A 22840-nucleotide genomic window follows, 5' to 3' on the forward strand; every position below is an offset into this window, starting at 1 on the left:
AATTGTCTCACTCCTTCATCTTTTTTTAGAAAATTACAGAAAGAACTGGACTCCATTACAAAAATCATCATTAAATCTCATATTTTGGTGTTTCATCACTCAATTTTTTATTCCATTTTATGAAACAGGAAATTACGCAACCAAATGCTGCACAATTCAAATTAACCGCCGATTCAATCAAGCCTTAAAGTATCTAATGAAAAATGCAGGTGAGCGAAGCAAGCCTGCTGGCCTTATGTCTTTATAATTTAGCAGGAGGTCTAGATTGAACGAATAAGGCGAATAAGGAGGAATGGTTGTTATACAACAGATGGTTATCGAAAAGCAATAATATACCATTATCTCTTCGACAGTGAGAGAGTCAGAGCAGCACCAAGGGACTCGATGTTTCTGAAACAGGCCTTTGATCAGAAAGTATCGGACTTCAAATAATGATGAAACAAGTCGCTCAGTTTTCAAACGTTATTTGGAACAATAAACTTAAGAGACAGTTGGACAAACTTTTTATTCCACGGCTGAAAAAAATGATAATTGATTAATCGATTGTTGTCTAGAGGCAATAAAAATGTAACGAGCCTGGAAGGTTTATTGACCTGGTGAGGTAGCAGCCATATACATTCAACAGATAAATTACAGACGATATATTCAACAGGGAATTTGTTGGTTGTGTAGTTGTGTGATGAGCGTTGTTAGTGGTTGAGGGGGGGGTTGAACTGTATTATTTACAAGGGCGGAGTGGAATGAGAGAGACTTGATAACGATGGTCGGTAGAAAGGAAGGAGTTTGTAAAAAATGGAGTGAAGAGGAGAAGGGTGTCTATACACGAGTAGGCTACAGGTGCCCTTTCACCTCAGCCCCCACTACCCCTCATGAGGGTGGCAAACCCTTCTGCGGCCGGTTCACAATCAATAGATTAGAGAGACACATGATAAACGGTCATGTTTTCTCAACGCGTCTCCCTGCTCTCCTTTATCCTCCTCTATTGATCGACAAACACACTACCACACTGATAGCTACTTAATCTAAGTCCCCCCAATCACCCCCACCACATTAGGCACACAAAAAACTCCCAAACTATCTCCTTGAACCCCCAACACCTCAGCCCACACCTATAACCGATTGAAACCAATCTTCTCCTTTTTCTTCTTCTCCTTTTTCTCCACCTTCTTCTTCTCCTTCTTCTTTTTCTTCTTATTCTTCTTCTTTTTCTCCTCCTTCTTCTTCTTCTTTCTTCTTCTTCTTCTTCTTCTTCTTCTTCTTCTTCTTCTTCTTCTTCTTTTCTTTTTCTTTTTCTTTTTCTTTTTCTTTTTCTTCTTCTTTTCTTTTTCTTCTTCTTCTTCAACCATTTATTTACTCCTTTTTCTTCTTCTTCTTTGTCTCAGTCTTCGTCTTCTAGTATCTCCTCCACCTTGCACCCAAGCTCAACAACTCGACCTACTTCACTTTAGAAATTCTGCAGACATTAATTTTTATCAAGAGCTTAAACAATCAATTTTAGAGGTTGGCGAATAATAATTTATTGGTGATCTCATGGGATTTGATATTTCTACTCGGGAGCGATTATTTATTTCTGAAACTGGGAAGTCATTACAGATTGAAGGGAATATCATATTCATGAAATAAACACTTTGCACAGAGATGTTGTGGAACTTCTCCATATTAAGGTGAAATAAAAAGATGTTGTCAATTCAGCAAAGTTTTTAGTTTATTTCACCTTAATATCATATTTGTTCGTTCAAAGGAGCTCAGAATACAAGAGAAGATTTTTCTGCTGTGGATGATATTATTATGGTAGTCACACAGCAGAAAATTAAAATTATTTCGATCAACTCTTATTTGGCAACGTTGCATTCATCTGTTCCAATTTCCATAGGACTAATTTTGTGTCATTGTCGACGGACGTGTGAGTGTATGTATGTCTTTGTTCACGATGATTCCCACAATTGAGGGAATGACTTGAAATTTGGAACTCAAGGTTCTTACACTATAAGGATCCAACACGAACAATTTTTATCAAATGCAATTCAAGATGGCGGCCAGAATGGCAAAAATGATGACAAAAACAGGGTTTTCGCGATTTTTCCAAAAACGGCTGCAACGATTTTGATCAAATTCATACCTAGAATATTCATTGATGAGCTTTATCAACTGCCACAAGTCCAATATCTGTAAAATTTCCAGGAGATCCGCCACATCTATGCGAAGTATGATTTTAGATTCCCAATTATCAGGCTTCAATTTAAACAAAAAAATTCAAGTGGAAAAGGTTGAGCATGAAAATCTCTACAATTAATGTTCAGTAACATTTCCACTTAATGTAAGAGCCAACCGTTGATTCTATCAATCCATTCACTGGAAGAGATAGCAGAAATTGATCTCGTCAGCTGATATTTTAAATTATATTCATAACGGCAAGGGAAGATGACTGTGTGAGTGCGCCACACCAGATTTTTATATCATGAACATCCTAAATTGCAAATTTTATGAAAATCGTTAAAGCCGATTCCGATATATTTTGGATATACATAAATACATTTATAAAGACATAATCAAATACATACATACAGATATTGCTCCCTTAATATAATAGTATTATAAATTACATTACTACACATATAATACAGGCTATTTTGTTTCTAACTCTAATTAATTCGATTTTTTCATTCAAAATCACCTACAGAAAAATTGCTGCGACAATCATCTTTGCATGATTGATTCGTAAGCTTATGATAATTATTGGGGAAGTTTTATTTGAAAAAATCTAAGTACTACAATTTAATAACACAGTCCAGTCAAATAGTCGTTTCTCAGGAAACAGCCCCGAAATAATTTTTCTCGACGGTTTATATCTATTTTGGGGCGCTGAATTCGAATCTGAAATTTGCTGACACACCAGAGGGCGACTCCAGTCCCAATACCCACAAAACCCCCCAGAACTGAGAAGAATGAGCTGTAGTAAGTGGTGATCTGATCATTTTGTCAGAAGTTATGTGTTTAAAGTTTTGATCCTTGATGTATACCTATGTGTAACTCCCCACTTCCTCACTAGCAACTACTGAAATTGAATGTATCTAACAAGTGATTCTCATAGAACATAACACTCGTAAGATGATTTCAGTCGAAATGTCTATTTTTTTGTTAGGAAAGCCTTGAAAAGGTATTATAATGAAAAACTTGTATTTTGGCTATGAAACATGATTTTTTATTTTTGGGTGTATACTCCTCACCCCTCTACACAATTTGAAAATTCCTAAGGAATCCTGTTCATAATTAATTGTTCTTTCACGTTATGTGTGTTTTTTCATCAATACTGGGAGATTGTCGAAATTATTTACGGTAGGTTTGCATAATTTTGAAAATCCCTTAAAAATACCCCTTTTTTAAAAATTTGTATCTTAGGAACCAAAAACGGTAGATTACTGCGCGACCACTCAATTCATTGGAGAATTCATTATCTTCAATTTTGTAAAGTATGATTCTTCTCCAAAACTTTGAAGTTTTCGAGATTGGATGGAAGAATTCGAAAAAGTCCAAAATGTTGGGGGTTTTTGTGGGTTTTGGGGGTGAAGCCGCCCTCTGGCGTCTCAGCAAATTCAATATTCAGCGCCCCAAAATACATATAGGAGCGTCGATAAAAACTCTTTTGGGGCTGTTTCCTGAAAAACGACCATTTGACTGGACTAATAGTCACTTGAAACTCAAGCTCACTGATAAAAATTCTTCCAAATATCTCATTTCATTCGTCTCTGAGGATGATAGACAACAGTAGAATCATTTGCCTCTTCCATCATTCAAACCCAAGCGGTTTCAAACAATATCTATTAGAAAGATGAACTAGTTTCAAAGAATAATAAACTGTAGGGACCACCTTGAAACTCCGATAGTGCCAGGTTTTGATGCATGAAGGCATAGCCACCTCCACTGTATTAGAGGTGGCTATGATGAAGGCAGTAATACTTGATATTGCAAATGAATTTATTTTATGATATTCTGTATTACAAATCAATAAAAATACAATAGGAACCCTAGTTTTATTCTATTCAGTTGCGTTATTATAGATGTCACTTACTTCAGTGAAAAATCCATCAAAATGAATTTGTTCATGTAATTCAAGAAATGGCAACGAGAGTTCGAAAGCTTGTTCTCACATCAACTGCTTACTCAGATGTTTCTTACCAAACTGCATAGATCCATCTTAGCAGTAGAATGAGAAATTCGGATTTTGTTTGCTGATAATCATATAAAACCCAACCAACACTGTTGGAGTGACGAAATGTCATCCATCAAAGTGAGATTGAAACTCTTCTATCGCGAACCTCCGAGCCAGATTAAAGACTTAAGAAGCATGTGCTCAACACTGCACTTTTTAGAATAGGAGAATATTTCCGAAGCGAGAAATCATCAATCTCCATCTTTATGAAGTAGTGAGTTACTAAAAGTCATCACCGTATCGTGAATGAAACCAAACTCTGGCCTCATAAACTATGATTAGTTATTCAGCTCCAAAAAGAAGGTATACATCACTCTCAAAATTTTCAGACACGATTTTCTGTTGATAATAGCAGTTTCGTTGTGGAAAAGTAGTATCAAATATATGATTTGTTATTATGTTGACTATGTTGATTATTTCTGTTGATAATAACAGTTTCGTTGTGGAAAAGTAGTATTAAATATATGATTTGTAATAATTATTATTTATCTCTCAAGTTTGATTTGATTTTATTGTCAATTTTTGTAAATGTTACCATAGGCAACAGTCTAGTAACAATTATCAATAAATATATCTATCTATCTATCCATCTATTTGTCAATGATTTCATGCTTGTTGCATACACGTTACCAACTGTCACAAACAATCCACCAGGAATATGAGGCAAATTTGGAACAAAATCCTAAATTTTTGTCAATAAACCTCCAGACACCATCAAAAATTTCGAGCTGCCTAATGGAAGAGAATATCAGCGAGAGAATAAAGTAAATTTGTCTGTATGGACGGAATGGGAGCTGAAGTGAGAAACAGGAGAGACATAATTGTATCAAAGCACTGAAATGGTCCCAGAACGAATAATGCAAACGATAACTGAGTTGGTCCGCTGAATTCGAGGGAGAAAGTATATACGAGAATGAGAGCAATGATAAGAGTGGAAACATGTATGGGAGAAGGAGCAAAATGGAAGAGGAAGTTTAAGAGAGATAGAGGAAGAGTAAATGAGAGAGTTCAGTTGAGACAGTCGAAGAGGCAAGAAGTGTTTTTGTAGCTTCCTTATCTCAGTTCTTATCTTGTGAAACTCAAACCAAGTAAGATGATCTGCAGCAAGTGTAATTGTGAAGATTGATTTTATGTCTAAGGAATTTGAAAGTTTTAAGGGTGAACTATCTGGTTTGAAAAATAATATTACGAGTATTAGGAGTGACAATAATCTATTGAGAAGTGAAAATGATCTACTCAAATCACAGTTGGCCTCTCTTCAGGAATATTCTCGCCGAGATAATTTAATTATATTGGGAATTCAAGAAACAGCTAAGGAATCGTTATACGAGATTTTCAACTGTGTATCGTCTACGATCGGTAGCCCAATAACATCTAAAGACCTAAGTACTGCACACCGACTTCCCACGAAAAACAAATATAGTATTAAGCTAATAGTGGTGAAATTTCTCCGAAGGCAGGACAAAGAGACTTGGTTAGCGAACTTCAAGAAAGTATCAACCATGAACAAAGCAGGTTACGGAATACCGACGAAATCCATAAATAAGAGCCTCCCGGATGGCAAGGTATTCGCTCACCTACACTTGTCCCCTCAAATACTTGAACAACTCAAACAGGTACGAACTGTTGTCTCCCAAAAAGGTTATAAATTTGTATGGTCGAAAAAGAGGAAGATACTTGTCCGTAAAGACACTAACCAGCCGGCAATATTGTAATACGTCGCAAGGAAGATTTAAATTTTCTCTAAACTCGGTCCATAACTTCAGTTCACGTATTTTATATGTTTTGTTAGTAAAATTATGCCGTTTGAAAACCTTAATGATGAAATTGACTGTGACATTTATGAAACGGTAGTGGTAGAAAATTTTCTAAACTATGATATTGCTAACTCCTTTAATGTAAATGCTATTCACATGAATATAAGATCGATTAAGAAGAATTTTGATGAATTTGTTTATTATATAAATCACTGTAAAACCAAATTTAAGTTTATCGTATTTTCTGAAATATGGATTTGTGATGACTCAGAGTTTGTTTTTAATATTGAAGGGTACAATGCCGTGAACAGAGAAAATAGGTTTACAAGAAATTACGGATTATGTTTATATATTAGCAAGGATATTGATTTTCAGGATGTTAATGTGAAAATAGATCATGTAAACTCAATTATAATAAATTTTAAACTGAATAACATATCTTACGAGATGATCGCACTCTACAGGTCTCCCTCACTAGAAAAAAATGCCTTCTTGTTGAGTTTGGAATCATATTTGCAGGCTATAAGAAAGAACGTTTCTGTCATTGTCATAGGAGATATGAATATAAATATAATGGACCAAAATAACCTCAATTATTTGACTAACGAGTACCTCGGTGTTTCACAACTCCATGGTTTCAGATTCTATATAAATAAATGCACTAGATTTTTCAATACTACCAGAGGGCAAGTGAATAGTTGTATTGACCATATATTTTTCAAGCGATCTTCAGGGAGGGAGGTGGAAGTGTTGAGTGCGATCCTCCAATCGAATATCACTGATCATTTTGCTACTGTTGTCCATATTGACAATTCACAGCGAAATGATAATTTACCTGATAAGAATACATGCAATGAGCTAACGAAGATAAATTATAATAAACTCAAACTATGTATGGAGATTCAAAGATGGGATGATGTTTGTGATAATACGTCGGACGATATTGACACCTTAGTTGATAGATTTTCTAGTAAGATTGTCGAGAACATTATCAAATGCACTAAAGTTGTCAAGTTTCCACATAGAAAAAACCGCTAAAGGAATGGATCACTCCTGGTTTGGCTGCAGCCATTCGCAAACGGGATAGGATCAAATTGTCCAAACAACCTTTCAATAATTTAAACCTTGAACAAGACTACTCGAATTATAGAAATACATTAAACTCTTAATTAAAAAAATCTAAAAGTGACTACTACAATAATAAATGTCTAGAGCACAAAAATAATTGTAAGAAGAAGTGGGAGTGCATTACTGAATTGTTAGGTAAAAGCAAAGTATATGAGGAACCTAAAATTGACCCTAAAATTTCAAATAATTATTTTGTAAATGTTGGTGTAGATCATGCAAAGAAATTGTTGAACTCTGGTCGGCATTCAAAGATGCCAGATTCCCTGAACACACCCCCAGTGAATTGCTTGTCTCGAAATCCAACTAATGTGACAGAAATTTATGAAGTTATTGGTGAGTTAAAAAATAATGCATCTCCAGGTGTGGATAAAATCAGTCCATTTTGTCTTAAACTAATAGGAGATTATGTCGTTCGCCCATTGGAACATACTATCAATAGATGCTTCACGGAGGGTTATTTCCCCAGGGCTTTCCAATCTGCAAAGATCATTGCATTACATGAATCAGGTGATAAAACCAAACCGGAAAATTATCGACCGATAAGTATTTTGAATATTTTTTCAAAAATTATGGAAAAAATTATCAAAAAAAAGAATCTTAAATTACCTTATGATGATAACTTTATGGAAAAAAATCAATTTGGCTTCCAACAAGGAAAATCTACAACTGATGCAATCATACAACTAAGATAATTTATGACAGTTTCAATACGAAACAAAAGACACTGGCTGTATTTTTAGACCTTGCAAAAGCATTCGATACTGTCCCTCATAGTATTTTATCAGATAAATTGGGAAAATGTGGAATTCGTGGTGTATGTAATGATCTTCTAGCTAGCTATCTTCAAGATAGAAAGCAAACTCTGACTTTGGGTGGAGTATCTGCAACAGATTATTTGTCTGATTCTGGTCTACCTCAGGGTACAGTGCTCTCCCCTGTGCTTTTTTTGATTTACATAAATGATGCCCTGAAATTACCTCTTTCAAATTGCACACAAATTTCATTTGCTGATGACACAGCACTAGTATTTTCGGGTGAATCCTGGATGGAAGTGTATCAGAGTGCAGATCAGGGTTTAATAATTATGAAAAATTGGATGAATGATCATGCTTTAACTGTCTATTTGAATATATATATATCACTTCCAATATATCACTTTTTCCCCAACAACAGAAGGTCAACCAGATGATGTATTACAATTGAAGATGCACACCGACTGTATATCAATGATATTGATAATTGTTTGTGTCAACGGATTGAGAAGGTAAATTCTGTAAAATATTTGGGAATAATGTTGGACAGACATTTGAAGTGGGAGTCTCATATTAATTGTCTGTCCTCTAAACTTGAATTTCAATTTACAATTTATACAGAATTAATCAACCCAAAGACCTTAATATAATAAGAACAATTTACTTTGCATATGCCCATTCTTTATTTCAGTATGCAATTGAAGCATGGGGCGGTGCATTTGACTGTCATTTTAATAAAGTGTTCACATTGCAAAAACATCTCATAAGGGCAGCGTTGGGTAGACCAAGACGATACTCAAGTCGGACCCTTTTTGAAGAATTGGATGTACCCACCCTCAGACAAATTTATGTAATGAAGATTATTTTGCATCTGAATAAAAATGTGAGTAATTTGGAAACGAGAAATACACCCTATCCGACGCGCCCATCAGTTTCAAATATGTTTAATATAGATTTAGTAAGACTGGAAGTATGTAGACATCCGTTTTTTTATTTTTGTAACATATTTTCTAACAAAATTCCGATATATTTCATCAATAGTGGATTAACTAAAAATCTTCTCGGAAAAATATCTGAATGGGCTAAGAAAAATATTCATTCAACACTTCCCAAATTCTAATAATTTAATGTAATAATTTATAATGTAAAGATATGGAACAATTATTCTCATAGATGTAGCCTACGATACTGTTGTCAATCAGTTATGGCATTGATAATATCACGTGGTATTGAGCAATGATTTTTTGTCAGAATATTGGCGTTTTATTGATAGCTCATTTTCTTGTTTTGGTTTGTAGCCGGATGGGATATCTTATTTTGGTTTTTGCCTTTATATTTTTATTCTCTTTATACTAATCTTATTGTTTGTAGTTTTATCATTTTGCAAGAGAGTTTAAAAAATATATAATTATCGAAAATGAACTCACAGCTAGCGCACAAGTTCGCTTTGCTAGCTGTGCCAATTCTATTTTTTCTGTTTTCACTGTTCTGTCCAGCGAGGGATTTTCAGGGCACAATAACGTCGTCAGCGGTGAACTTTTGAGACAGCAAGGGTCTCCACGTTGACTGCACGGTCTCGTTGAAGAGGAGTAGAGACAGCACGGGTCTCGAGCTAGCTCACGGAGCCGGCATAGCGTAAAGCCGTACAGTAGAACGTCTGATCGCGCACTGAGTCGTACAATAGCGAAATACAATTGTGCCATTGTTCTTCACCCTTATCGCAAATTGCAAAATGCCAGGGTAGGATTGAACAGATTTGAGTCCACTTTTCAGTCCAGAAATAAATAAACTGGAAATTTTTAATTTGGTCAATTAAAAACCGAATATAATAGAATTATTACATTCAATAAACTATCAGACCTCGAAAATATTGAGTTATTAAGGAAAAATTCGACCCAGAAATAAAACACAAACTAATTCACTACGCGAGGTCTACTGTTCGCAGAACTACCTACTAAGAAAGAAGAAACAATTGAAGGAATGAAGAGTTAGTAGAGCTCAATCTAATGCCTAATGAGGAAATGTGATTATCCAATTGCAAACTGTTTGATTCTATTAAATGATTCACTATGAAGAGATAGCAGACCTCGTGTGTCTACAGCGTTATTGCCCTGTCACCAGCTGGCTCAAATCTTCGAATAGTAGACTTGAGATGCGCGGGAACACTAGCGTCAGGTGATCAATTTTCATAACAGCAAGTAAAGTTGTGCGAGTGCGCCACACCAGATTTTTAAGATGATATTGGCATTCGAAGGAGACTGCTTTTCCTTTTGTATTATCCATAAAATGCAAAATTTCAGAAAGCCTTATGTATACGTCGTCGCGAAATTCAAAAAGGAACATACCTGTCAAATTTCATGGAAAACTATTGCTGCTTTTCACTGTAAATGCCGATAATAAATATAAACTCTAATAAAAACATATAATGATAAAGAGAAAGAGAGAGCAAAACCGTCGACTTGAATCTTAGACCTCACTTCGCTCAGTCAATGAGTTGAAGCTCATTCATTCCCAGTAGGCTATTCATTGAGTATTCTAGCAGTTATCAATTACGTTTTTGCTTAACCAATCGCAGTTGTCCAAATCTCCATCATAATTAATATCACTTACAGTGAAAATATCTTCCTGATGTATGTGTTCCTCATCTATATTTTAAATTCCAAGTTCACTTTCATTCAGTAGATGGATTTTCTGTACAAATAACCTATATATTAACAAGCCAATCAAATTAGCTTGATTTTAACCACATAGCAGTTCTGGTAATGAAGAGTGGCTAGGTACATTGGAAAATATCGAAATATCAATTTGATCTGATATTTCTAGCCTCATGATTGCACAGAATCTACAAGTCTTTTATAATGTACCTTTGAATACGTTATCAATTTTATCAGTTTATAGAAGTCAACAATCAGTCAAAGTGGCAAAATTACCATCAGAATGAATCAAAAGATAATGATCATCTCATAACAATTACAATTATCAAACAAAGTTGATCACTATGAGAAATATGAATTAATAGGAAAATCATAAATTTAGGGGATGTAGAAAGTAATAATATGAAAAAAAACTGAAGGCAGAATTTAACTGAGGAAGAAGATTGATCACCAATCGATTGAAGATTTGAATATAATGGATCAGTTGATTGTTACCTCAATCATTGTGAATTGCAATATTATCCTATATTTATGTTTTTTTCCTATAAAAGCAGGATCGAGAACAATATTGTCAATACGAATACTCGCGATGCGATTATTTGATCACTTCAAAGACTTGGTGTAGTGGAAATTATTGCTAATGTATATGTCAACTCAAGTGGAACAAGATATTTTTATGCACTACCTGATATCAATTGCTGTTCATGGAATACGTTACATAGAATATGTAACGTATTCTTCGTGTGATAAGTCCATTGATTGAATATTGCAAGTTGAAATGTACGTGTATTGAGCCCCGAGTATGGGCTCATACACCTTCAGCTCAGATTTCGAAAGGCAAGAAGAAACTTCGCATCTGCTGCGAGAGAAAAGAGGAGCAAGCGTCATTAGGGGAATCCAATTTGAGCATCCAATTAGCGTCTGAGAAGAAATTGGAGATCGCATCACGAATATCTGAGCTTGATTCATTCTCTCTTAATAAAGCTGCAACTGCAATCTTCGCAAACGACACGAGTGGTCTTGACATTTCAAGATATATTCCATTTGGAAACTTCCCCCTATAATTCTAATATCGAGATATTGATCATAGAATTCATCGTTCACAATAATATATCACTCATTCTTAAGATATTATATTATTTAAAAAATGAATTCCAGTTTGAAACTACCTCCCAACTCAACTCTCTCTATATCTATAACACGAATTATTCATCACGCCAATTATGTTGTATAAAACTATGGATAAATCCTCTGTGAAGCCACTTTTGCAACAAGCCTCATGGCTTTGGAAATATTTTTCATTCATGAATGAACTTCAGTTTAAAACTTTCCACCGACTCTATTAATTTACATCAATCATAATCTATTTATCAATCGAAAGGAACATACCATAAATGCATTTGGTAAAGAGTCACATCAGCATCATTTGAAATATCACACAGCAACACAGCAAAATACCTTGGAATGACTCTTGACGCCAAGTTGAAATGGAAAGAGCATATCAAGATGAAAAGGAGTGAGCTGGGACTCAAATACAGTAAAATCTATTGGCTGTTGGGCAGACAATCACAACTCTCATTGGACAACAAAATATTGATTTATAAACAAATTCTAAAACCTGTCTGGACGTATGGAATTCAGCTTTGGGGCTGCTCTAGAACATCTAACATCAATCAGATTCAAACATTCCAAAACAAAGTACTGCGGAACATGGTGAATGCGCCCTGGTACATAAGGAACAGCGATTTGCACCGAGATCTACCAATACCTACTATTACTTCAGGCCCCACAACCAATACCTACTATTACTTAGTAATAGTAATAGTAAAAGTAATAGTAGGTATTGCCACAACTGATCACTAATAAACTATGACGTCATCACATGTAGATCATCGATGATCTACTGGCGGTAAGCAAGCGAAATAAGAGCGCTGATGCTTGTTATAACATCTGATATGGTAATATAACAGATACTAATCAACAAAATTAGAATTATAAATTCACTTTTGACGGTGTTCCATTCCAATGAATATGATTTGTTTATCATTCTTCTAATATTCGTTTGTGTAAAGTAATAATGAATTTGGGCGTTTAAATCATGGTGTACTGTTGTGTACCTAATTGTTGCGGGAATTATAACAAGATTCCAAAAGTATCCGTACGGTTTTAAAGTTTGAAACGGTATTTTCTTTTTCGAAAGATGGAACTTTGAAACGAAAATAGATACGAACGATAAGAAGAAAGAACTTCAATTCTACAAAACAACGGTTTACATGAAATGTAGAAGAACAGTGTAAATAAAGTGTGAGTGGAGAATTTAATTAAAGTGTGAAAGAACAGTGTAAATAAAATGTGAAATAACAGTGTAATTAGAGTGTGGAAGAACAGTGTGAATAAAGTGTGTGAAAGAACTTTTGAACTAATAAATTAAAAAGTAAATGCAAAGTGTTGGAACTGTCCAGAATATCATAATATTAAAGGTTTTACCTAACTGAAAAACATCTGCTGATGGGTTTCTTTGTACTACAGATTAATTTGTGATCAAGTTTGTGGGAGCCTCTTTCCTAAAAAAAGGGTATATGTGATTAATTACGGCACAATTGTATCTCAGCTATTTTTGAAGATATTGACTCAATTTTTTTTAAATAAAAGAGAAAGAAAAAATCAATGTCGCTAGCCTAATTTCAACTAAAAAAAACGATTCTAAATAATATTAATGCTACTTCAAAAATCTCAAATAAACTAACCTTATTTTCAGTAGACGATGCCTGTAGTCTTGAATTAATTGCTATTTATGCACTCGTAAATAATATAGCATGTACTATGATTATGCTTCATGCAATATTAGAGAATTGTACCAAATGAAGATTCATTTTTATTTATTTTCTTCATAAATTTTAATGTTTCAAACGGCCGACCGGGTAACGGCAATTTTTCATAGATAGTTTATGATTCGACTCGGTACCCACCCGGCAGACGACAGATCGACTTTCACGTTTCGATACTTCAATCTGGTATCGATATTTTTAGTCAATCGACAATATTATTATTTTAGATATAAATACTGAAGAAATTCAGTTGGCTAAACTGACTGTTCAGGATAGAAGTAGGATCGGAGAGCAGAGCTACTGTTTTATCTTGATAACTTACAATCATCTTATCGCTTGTGATCACCTAAAAGAAAAACAATAAGATTACATTGCATACAACCTATGCCATAGTAGAACTCTAATTATCCGAATTAATTGAGACTGAACTCTAGTTGGTTAGGTTAATTAAATACTTTGATAATTATTGGAGTTTACAAAAAAGAAGCAGACGGAATTAAAATAATAATATAGACTATTTACTGAATATAGTTTTACTATCTACTTTTAACACCATAACTAGGCTACATTATATCGAGACAATATAATTTTAGTGATATTTCTTTTAAACGCTGTCTTTTTTTAATAACTAAGACATTGTAATCCCACTGAAATTCATAATGCAGTATTTCTTAGAGTTCTGAGAGTTCATATTCCAAAAAAAAATATTATTTTCTATAGAAATCCTAAAAAACAATTCTTCACTAACACTGACTAGCCCAAAATTAGTTGAAAAGGTAAGCTTGAGTTGGCCCAATATGGACTAATTAACAATAGGCTAATGAATTGTAATAAAACAATGATTAACAACATCTTGAATAATTAGGTAGAAAAAAGTAAACCTGTAATATTAACTGACCTCACTTTTAAAATCACAACTTATCAACAGTAGAAGTTAACTGGTTACTTGAGTTTTTTTGGTGAATATTTTTTGTTAGTGGAATAATTGAAAACGTTGATCAAAAAGTGCATGAATTGTTGGATTGTTGAAAACAGGATTATTTCTTCAGCATGCTGGCAGAATGTAAAATAACATTGAAATGGAATATATTGAACAGAGCAGAATAGAAATGGTAGACTATTGGTAATCTATATATATAAAAGCGAAATGGCACTCACTCACTCACTCACTCACTCACTCGCATAACTAAAAATCTACCGGACCAAAAATGTTCAAATTTGGTAGGTATGTTCAGTTGGCCCTTTAGAGGCGCACTAAGAAATCTTTTGGCAATATTTCAACTCTAAGGGTTGTTTTTAAGGGTTTAAAGTTCGTCTTTTAGCATGTATATTCTTCTTCTCCCAATCTCTTAATTAGAATTGAAATTTCCATATCATATGTTACTATAGAACTATAATCTAGATAGAGTAACTCTTCGAAACAGTTGTTAACTGGCAACTAAATCAATAATTTTGTCAGGTTGGCATTAAGTTGAGTTGATTTTGTTAGGTTGGCACCAAGTTGAAGATTTAAATGAATTTATCGCGGAAAAATTGATTGGGCACTGCTACTTCAATCTGGGAATATTATATTACTAGCCGTCAGGCTCGCTTCGCTCGCCATATCTGTTTAGCCAGACGTTTAGTCTGGACCCCCGACTGGATTGTCCTATTATAATATGATAAAAATGAAAAAATGAAAAAACTCGCTTCGTTCGCCTGCTGATCTCATTCTTGGACGATCCAGTCGGGGGTCCAGGGGGCGGAGCCCCCTGGCTGGACGGATATGGCGAGCGAAGCGAGCCTGACGGCTAGTAAATTTATAAACATATTTGATAAACTGAATGGTAGACTAATTGATGAGAAATAGTGGACTACTGGTAAGAACTTGAATTCAGAAAGATGTGGCTATTCTTGGAACTTGTTCCAATATTTTCTTTAAAAGGACCTCACGTTGTGGAAAATGTTAAATTTGTGGATAAAAAATGAAGCCTATGAATCTTGATTAGTGAGGAATTGGAATTACAAATTTATCATAGTCTGTTACTGTGAGTTCTAGCTGTCAGGAGGTGACTTTTGAGGGGACTGTTTTTATTTATTAATTGTTGCAACCAAAGAATAACAAGAGATATAATATTAAAGGAAAAACTAGGGTTAAGATGTGCTATTTCTATTTGTATTTTTGATATATAGCAGAACTATAAGGTTACGGTACTTCTATGTTATATTCAAATGAGAATTTTGATCCATGAATACTAAAATTTTTGAATTTGATGATAAAATAGTTTTAAATATTAAGAAAACAATGGACCAAGAGTAATGATTTGATTATTTTGTGATAATTAAAATGGAATTGGTTCAAATCAACGAGAGTAAATTTGAATTGAATTTTAATATAGAAAATATAAATGCTAATAGGGGGAGGGATAGCATTGTTTATTTATTTCTGGATGAAATTACAATCATATGAATATGATTGGGAAAGAACAAAAGGCTTAGCCCAAAACTATACTATTTGCAAATTTTGATAATAAATAACATTTTCGAAAAAAATGGTTAGCCTATCTATTTAATGTTGAAAGTTTATGTTCAATTTTTGTCCAAAATATATATGAGCTGGAAATTTTGAATTTATAAGCATAAAGCACCGAATTAGAGCCTATTATTATGAGAAAGGGTTTCAAGAATGGGAGGGAGGAGCATCATGTGGCTTTAAGGATGGTTCAGATTTGTGTTGAAGGTGGAACAGGTGTTGGTCTTATGGGAAGAATATGATTGTTTGAAGTAAGAGGCTTCCACATTAACTATTTGTCAAAATATATATCAAGAAAATCATGCATTTTGTAGATGGGGAAAGTGCTCTACTGTTTTATGCAACGAGCAAGATATAGATATAACCTCAAAGGAGAAACCGATGACTGATGATAATGAAGATTTTGATCAATATTATGATTGTAAAATTGAAATGAATAGGCTACTCTGTGTTACTGGAAACCTGTTATAAAACGCCTTAAATTTTGGTTGTTCTCCACAATTTTTGTTCTGAAACAAAACAAGGAAAACATAAAGGTAAATATTCATGACTGAAGATTATTAGGATTAAAGTAGGATTCAAGAAAATTGGAAAAACAAAAAGGAAAAAAAAATTGAAATCCCAACCTAAAAAATACTAACCTAAGCTTTTCCTAACCTTATCTTCTCCTAATCTAAGCTTTTCCCAACCTTAGCTTCTCCCAACCTAACCAAACCTAACCTAACCTAACTAAATCTAACCTAACCTAACCCAACCTAATCCAACCTAACCTACCTAACCTAACCTACCTAACCTAACCTTTCCCAACCTTAGCTTCTCCCAACCTAACCAAACCTAACCTAACCCAAACCCAACCCTAACCTAACCCAACCAAACCTAACCTACCCAACCTAACCTAATCCACCCTAACCTAACCCAACCTAACCTAATCTAACCAAACCTAATCTAACGTAACCTAACCTAACCTTAGCTTCTCCTAACCTAAGCTTTCCCTAACCTTTGCTTCTCCCAACCTAACCAAACCTGACCTAACCCAAACCTAACCTAACCTAATCTAACCTAACCCAACCTAACCTAACCTAACCCAACCTAACCTACCTAACCTAACCTACCTAACCTTTTCCAACCTCAGCTTCTCCCAACCTAACCAAACCTAAACCTAACCTAACCTAACCCAACCTGAACTAATCCAACCTAACCTAACCCAACCCAACCTAACCTACCTAACCTAATCTACCCTAACCTAACCTAATCTAACCTAAGTTAACCTAACCTAACCTAACCCAACCTTAGCTTCTCCTAACCTAAGCTTTCCCTAACATAAGCTTTTCCTAACCTAAGCTTCTCCCAACCCAAGTTTTTCCTAATCTGGGCTTTACCTAACCTGAGCTTTTCCTAACCTTAGCTTCTCCTAATCTAAGCTCCTCTCAACCTTAGCTTCTCCTAACCTAAGCTTCTCCCAACCCAAGTTTTTCCTAATCTGGGCTTTACCTAACCTGAGCTTTTCCTAACCTAAGCCTTCCTAACCTAAGTTTTCCTAACCTTGGTTTCTCCCAAACTACGTTCTTCCTAATCCAAGCTTCTCTCAACATAAGCTATTCCTAACCTAAGTTTTTCCCAACCTTGGTTTCTTCTAAACCAATCTTTTCCCAATCTAAGTACTTCCTAACCTTAGCATTTCCTAACCTAAGCTTTTCCCAACCTTAGCTTCTTCTAATCTAAGTTTTTTCTCAATCTAATCTTCACCTAACCTGAGCTTTCCCCAACTTTAGCTACTCCAACCTAAGCTTCTCCTAACCTTAGGTTTTTCCCTTATCAAAGCTTTTTCTAACCAAAGCTTCCTCTAACTCAAGCATCCCCTAACCTTAGTGCAATCGACTAACGCCTCGAATAGAAACATCATCCTTGCCTGCAAAAGGCCCCTTCCCGTCCTTGTAACTTAAAATACTCTTACTCAATTCATCGAACCCTAACCTGACAAACAAGAAAAGCAAAGCCAAACCTAATTCAATCCAACCTAAGCTATTTTTTATCCAATCCAACCAATCCTAGCATAATAAAATGAAAAAATATAGGCTAATTCAAAATAATTCCTGCATTCAATATTATAAAAAGTGTATTAATATTATTTATTCATATAATAATAATATATATATATATTATATATATATATATATATTATATATATATATATATATATATATATATATATATATATATATAATTAATGTAATATAATAGTGCTCACCTTATACTAATCAGTTCATATCATCCAAATCCAAATCGTCAGTATCATCAGTATCATCGGTTTCCCCATCTTTTGGCTTTGCAGGGTCATATAAATTTCCTGCTTCCTTACAGAACTCAGTAAAGCAGTCAACTTTCCTCAATTTGCATGATTTCATAAATACATACTTTGATAAATAGCCAGGAAAGAAAGCTTTCTTCCTGTGGAAGCGTGGCAAAGTTGCCTTTGCCGCGCCCCAAGAAGCTTCGATCTTGTTTGTGTGAGCACCTGAAAGTGGGTCAACAGAATTCATTTTGTGATTCACTTTCAAGTGCTCAAAGCCTTCTTCTTTCAAACAATCATAAGCTTTTCAATAGTCCAACACGATTGTTGAGCCCGGTTTTATGTACTCTTTGATAATAGGTATCAGGGTATCTGATGACCGGTTCTCAACAGCCACCATGAAAACCTCTCCAGATAGCTCATCGATGCCTCCAAACACCCACTGACCCTCAACAGCCCGCCCCCGATTATTTTTTCTCTTTCCAAATTTACTTTCATCAATTTGAACTTTTCTTCCAGGTCCTCCAATTTTTTTCTTTCTCAATACTGCAAAATCAAAAGTCACTTCCCGACAGAATGAACTCCAGTCAACAACTGTCCGATTTGAAATGCCCAACTCATCAATGATCACTTTTGCGGCTACATTTTTTGTCCACAAATATATGAAACCTATAATTTTCCACAACGGAAGTTTTAACTTTTCAAAAAAAGTTCCTCATCCAAGATTCACAGAATAACCACATCTCTTCCTTTTCTTCTTGTTCTCAGATCTGTAATTATTGCAATACCATTTATAGCCATCTGTTTCAGAATTACACTTTCGTAATGTCATTTTACATTCATCCCGACCACAAGCTGAACAAACTATAAAATGCTTCAAAATCCCCCATTCCATACACTTATCAATCAACAATTTCCCCTCATCACTCCACTTTTCTATATTCACCAGATTCACTTTTTCACCAGCCATTTTTATCTATAAAAATTATAACTTCAACATATCAAACTTTCATTCTACAATCCACACACGAGAAATTGAATTTATCCTCCGAAAGCTGATGCAGTTATACCATGTTGAAATAAGTTGAAAATAATCATGTTCAACAATTAAAAAAAAAAATTATTGATTAGAGCTGTAGGCTTCACTGGAAGACTTTAGCAATAAAAATTAATATTTTAGGATAAGAAATAAGAGGACAAAATTAATGGTTAGTCCTAGTGACTAGTTTTAATGGAAGTAATAATAAAAGATAAAATTGAAATATGAGTTATATTATGGAAGAGATTTGAAATTGCAATGATCAATTCAAAATGATTCCTCAAAAATCGTTGTATTGTCTCAGATGATTGTATCCAGGTCCTTGTGATGGCAGGTCAATCATAGTACAGTCGCGGTCTCACAAATTGATCCCATGATCGATTTCTCCCTTCACTTCCACCGCATCGATTCGTTACCATGTATACCATCAATATCATATGAGTCAACTAGCTGAACTGCTGAAGACTCCTTAAGGTTGTGCAAAGGCTAAAAATAAACTCTTTACTGATGATATTTTTCAAAGTTTTTCGATTTGTATATCATCAAGCTATCAAAATGAAAAAGTCTCCAAAGGATAACATTTTTTCTGATCATTACTTTTTGAGATATGAGCGCCCAAAATTTAAATTTTTGGGACAGACCATTTCAAATTTGGTATATCAGATTTTGATATTGTATTTGTATATCATCAAGCTATCAAAATGAAAAAGTTTTTCAAGGAAAACATTTTTTCTGATCATTACTTTTTGAGATATGAGCGCTATAATGTCACTTTTGACTTATATGTGCCCAGCTTGCAGTAGTCGGTAGAGTAAATAGGATTTGAATATTTCTTATATTTATGCACTTGCTGGAATAAAAATACCATATGGTTCTTACCAGCTCTTCAAGGAGCTTATACCAAATTTTACTATCAATTGCTGCAAATTGCTGCCGTTTTATCAATCTGCAATTCCTACCGCTGCTCTGATTGACTCCACTATAATAGATGCTGAAGAGTTAGATAAATATAAGGATTCTAAATATTGCACAAGACAATATAGTACCGACACCAATCCAACTCGCTACCATCTGACAAAGTGGTCAGCAGTGTGAGATGATACCGAGTGTGATCAAGGACGGTATTTTAGTTAGAATTCCTTATACTTTCTATGACTTGTAGAACTGCTTAAGCTTGATTCTATTATCCTGTGTTTCAGTCAATTTGACTTCAGTAATTAGGTTGAACCATTTAAATAAATCTTGAAAACGTAATATTTCTGAAGATTTAATGATCAATACTGTATATTGCTGATTTAGCCAACACATTCGGTGAAGAAAATAGTTGGTTGCTAGTTTTATTAATTCATCAATAATAATAAAAAATACTAGTACAGGATTGATGCATGAAGACAGGATTATAAATGAAAGGTACACAATTCAACAAACAAAATATATGATTATACATAAAAATATATCCAACGAGTAATAATAGAATATGAATAAATATAAAAACAATGTGAGAAAGTACGCAAGAGAAAATTTCACAGATGGCTCTTCCAAAATCTTATCATGCCTACTAATATCGATTGATAATCCTTGTAATTTTCCTATCAGCATATATTATATTATATGTATTCATGTGGCTCAATCTGTCGACGTGCTTCCGCTTGTTAAATAAAAATTTATAATTTCATATTCCAACAATATCAAAATTCAAATATTAATTCTCAGGTTATGAGTTCAGCCGTCAGTGGAATTTAGATAAAATAACTTATCTTAGGAACTTCGAGCTTCTGGTAATAATTCTTTTTAAAATAATACTGATATTCAAATACTTTGAATGAGCATATGTATAAATTTAAATAGTGATAGATACTTAAAATAATATTTAATTCTCATCAATGCTCTTAATAAGACTTTCCCCTTATTTATAGTCACTTCCGCAAATAAGTGTGAATCAAGCTCGATTTTTAAATGTAATCTTTGACGAGCTAGCTTTATCAAATTTCTATTAATTCGTAGCACTGAGGGCCCTCTATATATTACAACTCACGTGCGCCGATTTTTCACAAGCATGAAGATGTGGCATGGATTCGCCTCGTGTGTCCTATGCCTTATTCCTGGTGGGCTGCTGTCATCTTCTCCAATGGAAATAATTACTTCAATAACTCATGGCATAGAGCGACTTCACCGAGTTATACATTTGAAATTTAAACTTTGACAAAAATAAAAATTAATTATTATAAGGGGTCCAGTCTAATCCTCTCATATTGGCAGTCTAATCCTCTCATATTGGTTGGCATCCCGGTCGATCTCTGGCAAGCAAGTGGGCAGTTGATCCTCCCTTATTCTTCCTCTACGATACTTCCTATTTCTGAATTTACATAAGATTTGCATAGCTCCTACTAATGGTGGATTTCAACAAATTCTCGATGACATAATTTGATATTGTCAAATAGTTCAGAATGCAAAGGTATAGTAATAAGTTATATATGAATATATTTACACTTCAATTTGATCCTAACATCCTATGCTTGTAACAAACACATATGCATTTTACAATAACTATATACTTTTATAATTGTAAAAAAGACCACGTGGTGACTGTTTGAAATATTTATTTTTAGCGCCAACCAAATACTGAATTCTGATTGGTACATCACCAGTTTTCGTACAAAATGTGCTATTGTATTAATACGCCAAATAAAACTAGATCCCATTTCCTTTTTATTTTTATTATATTTTCATGATTATTAATCCGCTTGTATGTATACAATAAATACTTATATATGCTTTTAAACGTTTATGTCCTCTATTAAGCATGCTAGAGTCTACTAAACACTTTTTGTCCTCGTTTTATTGAGTACTGTTTACTTGCAATTATTTTGCTAGAGAGTATCTGACTGAATTTCAGATGTACAGCTTGATCACTGTTGATGTTGCCAACAAGCGTTATTCACAAAGAACTTGACCTCAAATACAATATTATTATTTTTATTAAAAAATTGAAAAATGATTTCCATTTCGAATTGTTGCAAATAATCTTAGCTTTTATAGTCGTTATCATCTTATCTTTATTGTCGACTGATAATACAACTGATGATAAAAGCTTCTGGTTTCTTTAAATGAGACCTAATAATCCATTCCAATGAATGAATTTTATTCGTGCAAAAATGCACCGTTATAGCGCCAAAAGTTTAAATTTTTGGGACAGACCATTTCAAATATTCGGTAAGAGATAAATCCATGATATTTAGAGCATAAATTATTCATGGTATTGTTGATCTAGTAAAAAAGAAATTTTCTGAAAGTATAGATTTTAAAGAAAGTTGATCAATTTACTAAAAATGACCAACTTGATAATATTCAACTTTGAAAAATAACACCAGTAGAAATTTTATTTTCAGCCTTTGCACAGTTTTAAGTGTGCAAAGCCTAAAGGCTTTTTCATAAAGCTATTCCAATTTAAAAAAATGACTGAGTAATAAATTCCATTCATTTATTGACAATTGAATAACTTCAATCATCATCATCATCATTGTCATCAATATAATATTGTATTGCGAGTATACACATACGCTTGTGGCCTGTCTCTGTCACTGCCCCTGATGATTAATGACACTCAAGACCTCCCATCCTTATTCAAGTCTCAGCCTAGTCCTCAAGTCTGCCTATCCTCATTCTTATT

At 34.0% G+C, this 22840-nt stretch overlaps 1 protein-coding gene across 3 annotated transcripts in view; it reads right to left on the bottom strand.

Moving 5' to 3' along the window:
- Positions 1 to 22840, bottom strand: part of LOC111054906 — a 544055-nt gene that overhangs the window by 266878 nt on the left and 254337 nt on the right. The window lies entirely within an intron of this gene.

This window comes from Nilaparvata lugens, chromosome 2, assembly GCF_014356525.2.
Source record: "Nilaparvata lugens isolate BPH chromosome 2, ASM1435652v1, whole genome shotgun sequence".
Classification (NCBI taxonomy): domain Eukaryota; kingdom Metazoa; phylum Arthropoda; class Insecta; order Hemiptera; family Delphacidae; genus Nilaparvata; species Nilaparvata lugens.